Genomic DNA, 14,556 nt, shown 5'->3' on the forward strand with positions numbered 1-14,556 from the left:
GCGAAAATGATGGTAGCTACGGTTGATGAGGTAATTAAGAGGAGAATGGAACCAATAGTGAGCAACCGGAGAAGCGGGTGGCAGCATGTAGGACAGAGAGGGAGAGGGAGAGGACAAGGGGGAGCATTTGATAGAGGGTTTGGGCGACCGGGGCAGAGATGGAAGTCTCCACAGGCAGGATGCTATTATTGTGGAAAGATAGGGCATTTTAAGCGGGAGTGTCCTGATCTACAAAGGGAAGAAAGGGCAATTTCGCTTATGAAGTTTGATGAAGAATAGGGTGTCAGGGGTTCCTGCCCTCGGGGGCCCACCAGGAACCCTTGATAAACTTGAAGGTGGGACCCTGTAGGGAGGAGACAGTCTTCCTAGTAGATACGGGGGCGGCACGGTCATCGCTGAATTTTAAACCAAAGAAAGCAGAAATGTCAACACGGTCAATTACTGTTTCGGGGGTAAAAGGGGAAGGATTTACTGTTCCGGTATTTGAACCTATGATGATAGAAGGTCCTAAGGATAGGGTCACAGGGGAACTGCTGTATATCCCTGGTATAGGAAGTAACTTACTGGGGAGAGACTTAATTATCCTCTTAGGAATGGAGATTGGAATTCAGGAAAAGGAATTAGTTGTACAACTGGCAATGTTGACAGAGGATGCAAAGAGAGAGATAGACCCTATAGTATGGGCTAGAGAAGGGAATCGTGGAAAACTACAGATCCCTCCCCTTTTAATAAATTTAAAACGGAAAGGGGACGTTGTCTGTGAACGACAATATCCTATTTCCATAGAAGGTAAACGAGGACTGAAGCCAGTAATTGAGGGACTGATTAGAGATGGACTGTTGGAGCCATGTATGTCTCCTTATAATACCCCAATTCTACCAGAAATTGATGGAACTTATCGATTGGTGCAGGATTTGAGAACATTAAATCGAATAGTACAGATCAGGCACCCAGTGGTGCCAAACTCCTATACGTTATTAAGTAAGATCCCTCATGACCACAAATGGTTTAGTGTGATAGATTTAAAGGATGCCTTTTGGGCTTGTCCCTTGGTGGAGGAAAGTAGGAATTTGTTTGCCTTTGAATGGGAAGATCCCAAGACAGGACGGAAACAGCAATACCGATGGACTGTGCTCCCCCAGGGGTTTACAGAATCCCCGAATTTATTTGGACAGATGTTAGAACAAATATTGGAGAAATTTAGCAGCCCCAAGGGGACTACCCTGTTACAGTATGTAGACGACCTCTTAGTATCAGGAATAAGGAGAGAAAGAGTAGTAGAAGCCACCAACAAATTATTGAATTTTCTGGGCCAGCAAGGACTGCGCGTATCTAAAAACAAATTACAATATGTGGAACAGGAAGTAAAATACTTGGGACATTTAGTGAGTGAGGGCAAGCGAAAGATAAGCCCGGAATGGATAGAGGGAATATTGGGGATGCCACTGCCCAGCACTAAACGGGAGCTACGCAAATTTTTGGGTCTAACGGGATATTGCAGATTGGATAGATTCCTATGCTCAGAAGACGAGGAAATTATATCTTAAACTATTAGAAGGAAAGCCAAAATGTTTAAATTGGGATGATGAGGAAAAAGAACTAGTTGAGAAACTCAAAAGAGATTTGATTTATGCCCCCGTGTTAGCCTTACCCTCCCTAGATAAACCCTTCCACCTCTTTGTCACCGTAGATAAGGGAGCGGCTTTAGGAGTATTAACCCAGCGGTGGGGAGGGATGAAACAGCCAGTAGCATATCTTTCAAAGCTATTGGATCCAGTATCCCGAGGGTGGCCTGAGTGTGTGCAGGCTGTGGCTGCCACTGCACTGTTGGTAGAGGAAAGCAGAAAGCTTACGTTTGGGGGAGCCCTAATATTAAGCACCCCACACCAAGTGAGAACAATCTTAAACCAAACAGCTGGACGATGGTTGACAGACTCGCGGATTTTGAAATATGAGGCGATATTGATAGAAAAGGATGACCTAGTGTTGGTCACTGACAATTGTTTAAATACAGCTGCTTTTCTTTGGAAAGGGGAAGGAGACTCTCCTCAGAATCCAGGGCACGACTGCCTTGACATTATTGAATACCAAACTAAGGTCCGTATGGACCTGAGAGATGTTCCACTTCATGCAGGGGCTAGACTTTTTATGGACGGATCATCCCGGGTGACTGAAGGGAAAAGACATAATGGGTATGCAGTTGTAGATGGGACAGAAGGTAGTGTGGTGGAGGCAGGAAGGCTGCCAAATGGGTGGTCAGCTCAGACCTGCAAACTCTATGCATTGGAGAGAGCCCTTAGGGCATTAGAAAATAAAGAGGGAACAGTATACACTGACTCTAAATATGCATTTGGTGTTGTGCACACTTTCGGAAAGATATGGCAGGAAAGAGGACTGATCAATAGCCGGGGGAAGGAATTAGTTCATGAAGAATTGATTAAACGGGTCTTGGAATCTCTATTACTCCCCCGAGAGATAGCCGTAGTGCACGTAAATGGTCATCAGAAAGGAAATGAACCAGAGGTTAGGGGAAAAGATTAGCTGATGAAGTGGCTAGGGAAGCCGCCCTGAACCCACAAGAAGTGGTGATTCCTACTGTCCCAGGTCCTAGAGAAATTCCTATATTTACTGAAAGAGAAGAAAAAGAATTGAAAGATTTAGGGGCTACAAAAACAGCAGACGGGCATTGGAGGTTACCTGATGGAAGGGAAATGATAAACAAAATGATGATGCGAGAGATTATGGCTATCCTACACCAAGGCAGTCACTGGGGAGTACAAGCAATGTGTGATTTAGTTCTTAGGGAATATGGATGTAAAGGGATATATACCATTGCTAAACAAATATGTGAGGGATGCATAATATGCATAAAGGTAAATAAAAAAGTCTTGAGAAAACAGGCCCCGGGAGGAAGAGACCCAGGATTGAGACCCTTCCAGAGTATACAAGTAGATTATACTGAACTACCCAGAGTAGGAAGACTAAAATATAGGTTGGTCATATCCGGTTGGGTTGAAGCATGCCCCTAGCTACCGCCACTGCAAATGGGGTGTCTAAAACAATATTAGAGCACATAATTCCCCGATATGGGCCAGTGAACCGTATAGATTCTGACCAAGGAACTCATTTTACCTCTAAAGTGTTACAGGGGGTAATGAAGGGGTTGGGGATTTCCTGGGAGTTCCATACTCCATGGCACCCGCCATCATCAGGAAGGGTTGAGAGAATGAACCAAACACTCAAACGACAGCTCTCTAAATTGATAATAGAAACCAGACTCCCTTGGACCAAATGTTTACCTATAGCTCTCTTGCGAGTACGAACAGCCCCAAGGAAAGATTTGGGACTATCCCCCTATGAAATCTTATTTGGATTACCTTATCTGGGAACGAATGGAGAATTGCCAATTCCCAAAACTAAAGATTTGTTTTTAAAGAAGTATATACTGGGCTTGTCCTCCTCTTTATCTTTCCTCAGAAAACAGGGTCTATTGGCACAGACTCCGCCCCTTGAATTCGCTGTTCACCCCATCCAGCCGGGAGATTGGGTCTTAGTAAAATCATGGACAGAGACTAAATTGCAGCCGGACTGGGAAGGGCCGTACCAGGCTCTTTTGACTACCGAAACGGCAATAAGGACGGCGGAAAAAGGCTGGACTCATTACACTCGGATCAAAGGGCCAGTGGACCCTCCAGTTGAGGAAGAAGTCTGGACAGCCGAATCAATGCAAGACCCGCTGAAACTCAGACTAAAGAGACTTTGAGTAACTGACTATACAGTGGCGACGCGAGCGCGGGATTATTTCAGTAAGATTGAATATTAAGTCTTTTTGTGCTTCAGCATAATGTTTAGAATACTGGGAATGCTTAGAGTTATGATGCTAGCCCTCTTAGTATTGGGATTTTGTCAAATATCATTTTCATAAGTATTATTAATGGTTCCTGAGTCTGATAATCCACAAGTAATAGACACTGATGCATGCAGCTTAGTAAATTGTGGGAATGTAGCTAATCAGAGACAATACCGCAGCTCAGAGATACATCTTAAGTCCTATGGGGATGGCCTTGGGGCTGGTACCTGGTATAATGGTCTCGTCACAGTACACCGGGCCCCCTTCCGACCAGCTCGCAATTGTCCCGATAAAAAGTGTAACCCCATATACTTAACGATAAGGAAAACCACATGGCACGAAGCAATTTTGGGGGGTGGCACTTATGAGATACAATTAAATGAAACATTTGGGATTGAAATGAAAGCAAATGGGAAGGAGTTTGTGGGCTGTTGTTTTCGAATTAGCGTAGAACAGGGAAAACAGGTAGAATTACTGGGTAATGAGATACAACCCTTCACCCCTCCCGATGATCCTAAAGTAGTAAAAATTATAGAGGTAAAAGACTTGAAACAGACCATCGAGATAGAAACTGGGTACGGGGATGCAAATACCTGGGTTGAATGGGTAAAGTATACTGTAAAAAGTCTGAACAAAAGCAATTGCTATGGATGTGCCTCCGGTAGGCCAGTGGCCCAGATGGTTCCCTTTCCACTCGGGTGGAAGCGAGACAGGAAGGGCATGAAATGTATGATAGCCCTGTATCAGGATGAGACTGCATGGAATGATAGGAATTGTACCTCCCTATCTCTAACGTTCCCTCCATTGGAGGAGAAAGATGCAAAGGTTCCCCCCACATTTTCCGCCGCAGTTGGAAATCACATGTCGTGTGCGCGCAGGCGAGGTACAAGTCGGTCGAGAGATTTGGGGGAACTGAAATTATGTACAGAGATTAAGAATGTTACCGAAGCGGAGAAGGGAGGGAACTACTCAGCACTAAAGGTTCCCCGAGCGGATCTGTGGTGGTACTGTGGAGGCAAAATATTGAGACCCACCCTACCTCCGGATTGGAGAGGGATATGTGCAATTGTACAATTGGCAATTCCATTTACCCTGGCATTTGAGAAGGAAAAGATTGTAGGGAAAAAGGGAAGGGGTAAGAGATCACTGTTTGATACTTCTTTCGATGATAGGATTTATCTTGATTTGGTAGGAGTCCCTAGGGGAGTACCTGATGAATTCAAGGCTCGTAACCAGATTGCAGCAGGCTTTGAGTCAGCTCTCTTTTGGTGGGTAACAATTAATAAAAATGTAGATTGGATAAATTACATTTTTTATAATCAGCAGCGATTTATAAATTATACAAGAGAGGCGGTTAAAGGAATATCAGAACAGCTTGATGCGACAAGTAGGATGGCATGGGAAAACAGAATAGTCCTTGATATGATTTTAGCAGAGAAAGGGAGTGTGTGTGTGATGTTAGGAGGAAGCTGTTGTACCTTTATTCCTAATAACACTGCGCCTGATGGTTCAATTACTCGGGCCTTACGGGGATTGACTGCCATAGCAGAGGAACTGGCTGAGAATTCAGGAGTAAACACATCTCTCACAGGGTGGCTTGAATCCTGGTTTGGGAAATGGAAGGGGGTGGTGGTTTCTATCCTTACTTCCCTGATAGTAGTAGTCGGGGTATTGGTGGCCATTGGCTGTTGTGTCATACCCTGTATACGAGGGCTCACCCAAAGACTGATTGAAACAGCCTTGATGAAACAACTACCCCTAAGAGGGAATCAGACAGAGGAACTTTATCGGCTAAATAATAAGGAGATGAGTGAAACCAAGATGGATGAAATCTCTGAAATGATGCTTGCGAATTTTGGGAACGATGTTTAAAAAAAAAGAGACAAAAATGCAGAAGATAACAAATGGTAATGAAAAGAAAAAGGGGAAATTGTGGGATATAGATGAATTAATGTTATTTCTGCAACTATAAATTCTGATACAGAACAAGAATGAGTAAATATATATATTCAGCTAAAAAAAAATATGTTAGCATGAAACATGATTATAGAACAATGGTAGATGTATGGGCAAACAGGAAAAACATCTGTTTCCCACTTGTACGGAGACACAGGGACAAACCCTAATTAAAGAGGTTATGAAGGTCAAAGTGGCCTCTGGATAGAAATAGATGCTGATAAAGAAAGGATATGCCTAGCTGTGACCTGTAGTAAGGATGACGTCAAACAACCTTATGGGGGGCCAGAGATAGGCATTTGTCACGGACAAGGCTGGATAAACAGAAGTTGTGGGATCAGTCTTAAGGAAATGAATGACGTAAGCGGAGGATGGGGGCAAACAATGGAATAAGGAAAAAATATGGGGATTCAAACTGTATAAATTTCGAGAGTTTGTTGGATTTGATGTGCATTTGTCATTGTCTTACCTGGCATTAGACATTGTACCCACTTGCAAGTGTACAAATAAAACGGCACTACTAGTTCAGATTTTTGGTCTCGGACTGAAATTATTGAAGTGAGTGAGTTTTTGTTTCTCACACTGGGAAACCTTTAAAGAGTGAAACTACGCAATTGCTTCCTTGCCTATGTGAAAGATTTTCCCCACTTCTGAGCATTGGACTTTTGTATGGGAACACTTGATTGGAGTGTTACACGTGCAGGATTTCACAAGCAGGTGTAATCTCCCATGCCATCGGTACGATCATTCTCAAAGCATGAACATATGTCCACTTTGGAGCAGCTGTACTATCGGAGCAGCTAAGGTTGAGGTGAGATTTTGAACCAGGGTCCTGTTTCCTCTCTCAGGTGGTTATTAGAGATCCCATGACCCTATTTCCAAAGAACAAGTGTGTAGTTGTCCCTATTGAATTAATCAATATTTATCCAATCCATCAAATTGAATCAAAATTCCGTACCTATAGCCAATCATCCCCCAGTCTCAAAGATGAATATATGGCAGATCTTTAAGGCTATATAAGCAACCAAAGCTTCCTAACTAGAAAATCATTCTTTGCAGAGTCATAGAATTCCCTCGAGTCCACACTGACCCTTCAAGAGCATTCCTCCCAGATCCAGCCCCCTACCTTATCCCTGCATTTCCCATGGCTAATCCATCTAGCCTACACAGCCCTGGACACAATGGGCAATCTCGCATGGCCAAACTACCTAACCTACACATCTTTGGATTATGGGAGGAAACATGAGCACCCGGAGGAAATCATATAGACACAAGAAAGATGTGCAAATTCCACACAGACAGTTGTCTGAGGCTGAAATTGAACCCGGGTCCCTGGCACTGTGAGGCAGCAGTGCTAACCACTGAGCCACCGTGTCGCCCTCTATCATCCTCCATTGAATATTTCTCAAATTTTTACATTGTCACAGAAATTGATACAACATTATAAATATGGTCTAAACAAAATGATCTGTTTTGCTTCATAGCCTTATTGGTAAAACTTATTTGCTTTGGTTACAGATTCTCATCATTATTCAAGTGTCTTTGAAACCTTTAGATTAGATTACTTACAGTGTGGAAACAGGCCCTTCGGCCCAACAAGTCCACACCGATCCGCTGAAGCGCAACCCACCCAGACCCATTCCCCTACATTTACCCTTTCACCTAACACTACAGGCAATTTAGCATGGCCAATTCACCTGACCTGCATATCTTTGGATTATGGGAGGAAACCGGAGCACCCGAAGCAAACCCACGCAGACACTGGGAGAATGTGCAAACTCCACACAGAGAATCGCCTGAAGCGGGAATTGAACCTGGGTCTCTGGCGCTGCGAGGCAGCAGTGCTAACCACTGTGCCACCGTGCCGCCCATTTTTCAGCTCTGTTCCATTTTTTAAATTTTTCATGCTATCTATGAATCTCTGGCAAGACCAATATTTGTTGCTTATCCCTGCATACTTGAGGTTGGTCCTGTCAAATATCATCTTTCACAGTTTGACCCATGTTTTCCATGCAACAACATTAGCTTACAGGAATTTATTGACCCTTCGGTGTTCACAGTAACATTTGAATTCATCTGTGAAAATGAAAATATTCTCCCAAGACTTAAATCTAAATCATTTATGAAAGTCATCAAACTCAATTTAGGATTATCATCTTTTGAAGAGTTTCAGATGATTTCTTTTGGAAAAAATGAGTTTGATAAAACGATAATGGAGGTGGATTTACACAATGAGGTTGATTCTGTCGAGCATTCTTTACATAAAATAATGTTTCAGAATGTGTTATAAAGAGTTTAGAGAATAAAAAGGCTGAGCTAACAGGTAGAGGATATTAGGAAATGTGATCAGCGGAGTGAGTCAAAAGCTTTCAGAATAATTTGGAACCGGGGTAAAGTAAATGAGGCACAGGCAATTTGAATGGGGATAGTTGTCAGACAATGGGGTTACAAAAAGAATAGGTTGCAAAGAGAAAACTTCCGTTCAGAAGAGCAAGGGGTAAGAACAAAGACATAGGGTGGGATAAAGTAGCCAAACTGGGTAGGATGGGTGAGTACTTGTATTTTGAAATTGATTTGAAGAGGCATGGAGAAATTGTTAGAGGAGGAATCATTACAATAAGATTATGACTAATGACTTTCTGAACCCTCACAATTTATGGCGGAGGTTGGTTTGGAAAACACTAGAGTGATCTAATCTTAAGGTAATAATTGTCCTGGTCTTAACAGCAGTCCGGGAGAAGTCGGGGGTGAACATAATGTTTCAAATGTGGAGGAAGGAGAAGCAAAGAGGCAGATGTGAGGAAGAAAACTGAGCAAGAATCAAGCAGTTTGCGATATTTCTACATAATATGTTTCAGCCCAGATTGATATTATGATGAAACTGAGAGGAGCTGAAAGGGTTTATACATTTCTGACTGTAGAGAAAGTTAATTTACCCAAGATTCCGGGTTGGATTTTACCCCAACACTTGAATGATTCAATGTTATATTTTGTCGTGAACTACCTCTGTGAAGAATCTTGTAGCAATTTATTATGTCAATGTTACTACAAAGATACTAACTTTAACTAAAGTCATGCACTGGATTATCTCTGACTAGTATACTGTGACATTAAACTAACTCTGTGGGATGTAAGTGGATGAAGGTTTAATGATTTTTTAAAAATCCCTTAGGCCATTTCTTAATGTGGTAAATGGGTAAAGAGATTCATCTTTGTGTCTGAAGATGATGGTCTGAGGATTGAGAACTATTGGTGCCCTGAGCTCATATATATACGTAGGGTTCCTATTGTGCTGCTTGCCTGACAGACAGGCACAAGTGCTCTACTCCCAGTTTTGAAATGGCCGGCTAGCTCCAGGTGGATGGAGGAAGCACTTCATTGATATCCTCCAGGCCTCACTAGCAACGTGTGGCATTCCCACAGACACCTGGGAATCATTGACCCAAGATGATCCAAAGTGGAGGAGGAGCATCCAGGAAGGCGTGATCATCTTGAGACTTGCCGTCAGGAAAAAGCAGAAGCCAGGTGGAAACAGCGAAGGGAGCCACATCAATGCTCCATCTGCCTGTGACCACCTTCAGCTCCCAGTGTATCGGTCTGTACAGCCACCTACAGACTCACCCTGGAAGAGAGTCATGCTCGATGATGAGGGAATGCCAACGATGATGATGATGATGACGACACTTGACCAATAACATTCAACTTTGGGTTCCCTGCCTGACTAGTGATAAACATTGGGATGGGGCAGGATGGGGGTGATGGTGAGTGGGACGGTGATGCTGATCATGACAATGATTGATGGGAAATGATTGCAAAGCTGGAATGAGCTGCCAGTTTATCCTATCTCCAGAGAAATGTGAAACAAATTTATTTGGTTTTCTGTGGCAGCCACTGGCCATATTGATGTCCTGAATCTGAACTGAGCTGGCCTAGGACTTATTTGAGGCAACCTAGCTTATTATGAGGACCTGCTAAAGAGGTGTTCCAACACTGTTTGGTGTACGCAACACGTCAAGAGCTAAATTACAGAGATAATCTGAAAGGCTGAAAAATAGTTTGACCAGTCAATAATAAATCCAATTTCAACTTCAGTTTGTCAGTCTTACCTTTTACCTGTTTGTTTTTCATAGATTTTTTTTGAAAGTAAAATCACATTTTTGTTTCTGATGCAAACTATGTTTAATGTAGACAACGTTGTGTATTTTCGGTTGTAATTGCAATCGAAGTCCACAAGGTGGCTACAAGTTCATTTGGTGTTGAACAGTACTACAAGACCAGTATATGTTAGAGGTTTCCAAAACCAAAGAGCAACATGTTCTCAAAGGTTATCTTTGCAATTTAGCGTTTGTGCAGACTATTAGCTCAAAGGGATTCTAGACAGGCTCTCTTCGTTACATTTCTGTGGTTCTGTTCAGTTACTTCCACCTCCATGTATACTAATGAATCCTCCCCCCACTCTCATTGTGGAAGCTTAAAAAGAAACAAATCCCAAAATGCGACTCAAACTCACCGCCTATGCTGTGTCTGTTGTGATGGCAGTAAATGACGTGCCTATGTCTCAGTGCAACTGGGAAGCTGATTTAAGCTTAAAACGATGGTGGCTCAGTGGTTAGCACTGCTGCCTCATAGCGCCATGGACCCAGGTTTGATTCCACCCTTAAATGACTGTCTGTGTGGAGTTTGCATATTCTTCCTGTGTCTGTGTGGGTTTCCTCTGGGTGCTCCAGTTTCCTCCCACAGTCCAAAGACATGCAGGTTAGGTGAATTGGCTGTGCTAAATTGCCCACAATGTGCAAATTAGCCATGGGACACGTGCGAATAGGGTGTGAGTGGGATGGTCTTTGAAGGGTTGGTCCCTTGCTGTAGGGATTCTGTGATTGCATTTTCCAAGATGTGGAAAGGGGCTGGTGGTGAAGGGGACTGGGTGAGTAAGCAGCTGTCTGTGTTTGTTTCTGGGCAGCGTTTGCAGGTCAGAAGGAGCAGGTATGTGCCTCTGACAGACCACATACTGTACACAGTCTCTCTTTGTTACTGTAATTGGCTGAGCCCCTTCAATGCCCAGCCTCAACTCCCCTCTCCCAGCACTTGGCTTGAACGTTTCCTGCCACTGGGTTTCCAGGCCCTGACTCCCTCCTCTTGTCCAAACAGTGATATTTTCCGATTGTCAGGTACCATCTCCTGTGAGCCTGGGCTGCAGCCTCCGACCCAGGGTCTTCCATTCAGCAATCCTGTTGGTTATTGCAAGGAAATGGAATCAAAAGTAGCAATGAGGCACAGACTCACACAGTGCAGCAGAGGGCCTTCGACCCATTGAGTTTGTACCTTCTAAAATACACTCACCTCACTTTCACGCACTCGGCCCATAGCCTTGGATGTTGTGACATTTCAAGTGTTTAATCCACGTACCTTTTAAAGATGAACTCACCAAAGTCCTAGTGGGCCATGTCATTAGAGAGAGAGCTGATTGGTGATGGTCTAATGCAAGGGTCACCCAGGCAAGGGGAGAGATTGAGAAAGAGAGCCCTTCATGTTAACGTCAGCCTGGGTGGGAATTGAACCCACGCTGCTGACATCAATCTGTGTCACAAACCAGCCACTAGCATTGACATTGGCAGCGTTTCTGCATCCCCAGCCCTTCCAGATTTCATCTCTCGAGTGCCCTTTCCTGCTCCCACTTTACCGCTCCTCAAACAGCAGGTCCTAATATAGGCCAAATGTTGGATACTAACATTAAAGACGTGTATTCCAATGATTGATAAATGCTTTGGGTTTTTAAGCTCACACCAGCATTCATGTTCTCATGAAGGTTGTCCATTTCCATCACTGAGTGATGACCTGAATATGTAATCTCGGCCATCCCAGGCTCCTGTGTTCACCTAATTCTGTTCTTTCGAGTGTTTCAAATCATCGACTCATAGAATCCCTACAGTGTAGAAACAGACCATTCGGCCCAACAAGTCCATACCAACTCCCGAAGAGCAGCCCACCCAGACTCATTCCCCCATCCTATCTTTGTAACCCTGTATTTCCCATGATAATAGTCATTGCTTGGTAATACAAAACGTGAGTATTGCTGCATTTCCTATTGATGTGGTATAATGCCATGACACGACGTGACAGTGTATACAGATGATCTGTTACTGTTATATTAGCTCCCATAACATAATGATGAGATGTGGGTCACATAGAACTGAAGAATATAACAAATTGTTATTACATAACTACACATGTACATCACTAACAAGGGCACTTGTGTGTGTGTGTGGTTCCACTTAAGCTCAGCAATTTGGATTTCCTGTCATGGTGCAAGAGAACAGAGCTCAGTTAGAAAGACTGAGTATGGCATCAAGGAGGTCAGGCAAACTGGAGTCAATAGGAGTCAGGGGCCAAACCCTCTGCTAGTTGGGTCATACCTGGCACAGAGGAAGATGCTCATGGTTGTTGGAGATCAGTCATCTCAGTTCCAAGGCATCTCTGCAGCAGTTCCTCAGGGTAGTGGCCTAGGCCTAACCGGCTTCAGCTGCTTCATCAAAGACCTTCCCTCCATCATAAGGTCAAAAGTGGGGATGTCCACTGCTGATTTCACAATGCCCAGCACCATTTGTGATTCCTCAGAGCAGTCAATGCAGCAAGACCTGGACAACATCCAGGCTTGGACTGAAAAGTGACAAGTAGCTTTTGCATCACCCAAATGGCAGACGATGAACTTCTCCAATTGGAGACAATCTAACACTGTCCCTTGACATTCAATGGCATTACTATTGCTGAATCTTTCCTCCCCACTTTCAGCATCCTGGGGCTTACAATTGACCAGAAACTCAACTGGACACTCCCACATAAACACAGTGGCTACAAGAGCAGGTCAGAGGCTGGGAATACTGCAGTGGGTAACTCACCCCCTGACTCCCCAAAGCCTGCCCACCATCTACAAGGCACAAGCCAGGATGTTGATGGAATACTTCCCACTTGCCTGGATAAGTGCAGTTCCAACAATTCTCAAAAAGCATGACTCCATATGCTTGATTGGCACCACATCCACAAATATTCACTCTTTCTATTACTGACGCTCAGTAGCAGCAGTGTGTACTATCTACAAGGAGTACTGCAGAAATTCACCAAAGATCCTGAGATAGCACTTTCCAAACCATGACCACTTCCACCTAGAAGGACAAGGGCAGCAGATACTTGTGAACATCACCAGCTGCAAGTTCCCCTCTGAGCCACTCACCATCTTGACTTGAAAATATATCACTGTTCCTTTAATGTCTCTGGGTCAAAGTCCTGGAATTCCTGCCCTCAAGTCATTATGGGTCAATGCACAGCAAATGGACTGCAGTGGTTCAGGAACGCAGCTCACCACCACCTTCTCAAAAGGCAGTTAGGGATGGGCAATAAATGCTGGCCTATATCCACCAAACTAAGTTTTAATAAAGGGCCATTTATTAAAGTCTTTCACAACTGTTTTCAATATCAATTACTGTACTAGTGATACTGAATCAGTAGTTAGTGGCCATTGTTAGCTGCTTAAATTCTATGTCTTGGAATTCCCTGTTTAATTCCCTCCATCTCTCTAGCTCTGCTCTCTTCAAGATTCTCCTTCAAACCTACCTCTTTGACTGGGCTTTTGGTCATGTCGAAGCCCCTTATTGAGTCTCAAAGTTCTGGCCAGGATCCTGGAATGGTCAGAGAGGAAGAACAGGAAGAAGGAAATGTGACAGGGTGAATGGCTAGAGAAATTAGCGATCAAATATTTCATGGTGAAAAATGTAAATGGAGTGGTAATTGTTCTAACAAACAAATAAGGATTTGTACAGAATTGGTATGAATGGCAGAATAATAAATAGCTGCATACAAAAGTAAATCACAAAACCCTAGATGAGGTGACAGAGTTGGAAATTGTTGTACTGCATGTTGGGACCAGAAGATAATAAAGCTCGTCATTGGAAAATGAAATGCTGTTCCTCATTTGCAGTTGAGATGAAGGATGGCATGTCGACTTGGAAGCAAGATGGAAGCTTTGGGGTCAAATTTGCAGAGGTGTTCCTCAAAGCACTCAGACAATCTGCATTTGGTCTTGCCAGTGTAGAGGAAACCACACTAGGGGCATTGTAATGGTAGACTAGGTTGAAACCAATCCAACATGAATTATTGCTTCACTTGTAAGGAGTACTTGGGCAGTCAGGAGAGACAAGTACTCAAGAGGCACTTGCTATACCTCCTACATTCTCACCGGAGGATGGTCTGGGAGGGAGATGAGTGTTCGGAGTGATTGAGTTGATTAGGCTATTATGGAGGGAATGGTCTTTTTGAAATGCTGAGGGTGGGGTGGCATCATGCTATAGTAGACAGGGATGGTGGAGGGTGGTGTGTTCGATGAGAAGACATGTGGTGCTGAAGGTAAAGACCAAGGAAATCTCTACTGTGGTTCTTGGGGGCATGGTGCAAGGAAGAGATTAGAGAGGAAGTGCAGGAAATTGGTAGAGTACAGATATTGTTGATTAAATAATCCATGCAACAATCTGTACTAATGGTAGTCAAAGGAATTGACAAGGAAGAGGAACGATGGCTAACAGGTCCTGACTTGGAAAATCTGACCCAATAACTCTGGATTATTGCTCAAGTAACATAGCTACAATCTTACAGGATTGTTTTATTCATTTACATTAGAATTGGATGACCAAGCTCTATCTTTGTGTAAATAGAATAATAATTGGGCGATTTTATTAAACCTGATGAAGCAAACATTGGAA

Source organism: Chiloscyllium plagiosum, unplaced genomic scaffold, assembly GCF_037043375.1.
Source record: "Chiloscyllium plagiosum isolate Xiang-an unplaced genomic scaffold, Cpla_swu_hap1 HiC_scaffold_4, whole genome shotgun sequence".
Classification (NCBI taxonomy): domain Eukaryota; kingdom Metazoa; phylum Chordata; class Chondrichthyes; order Orectolobiformes; family Hemiscylliidae; genus Chiloscyllium; species Chiloscyllium plagiosum.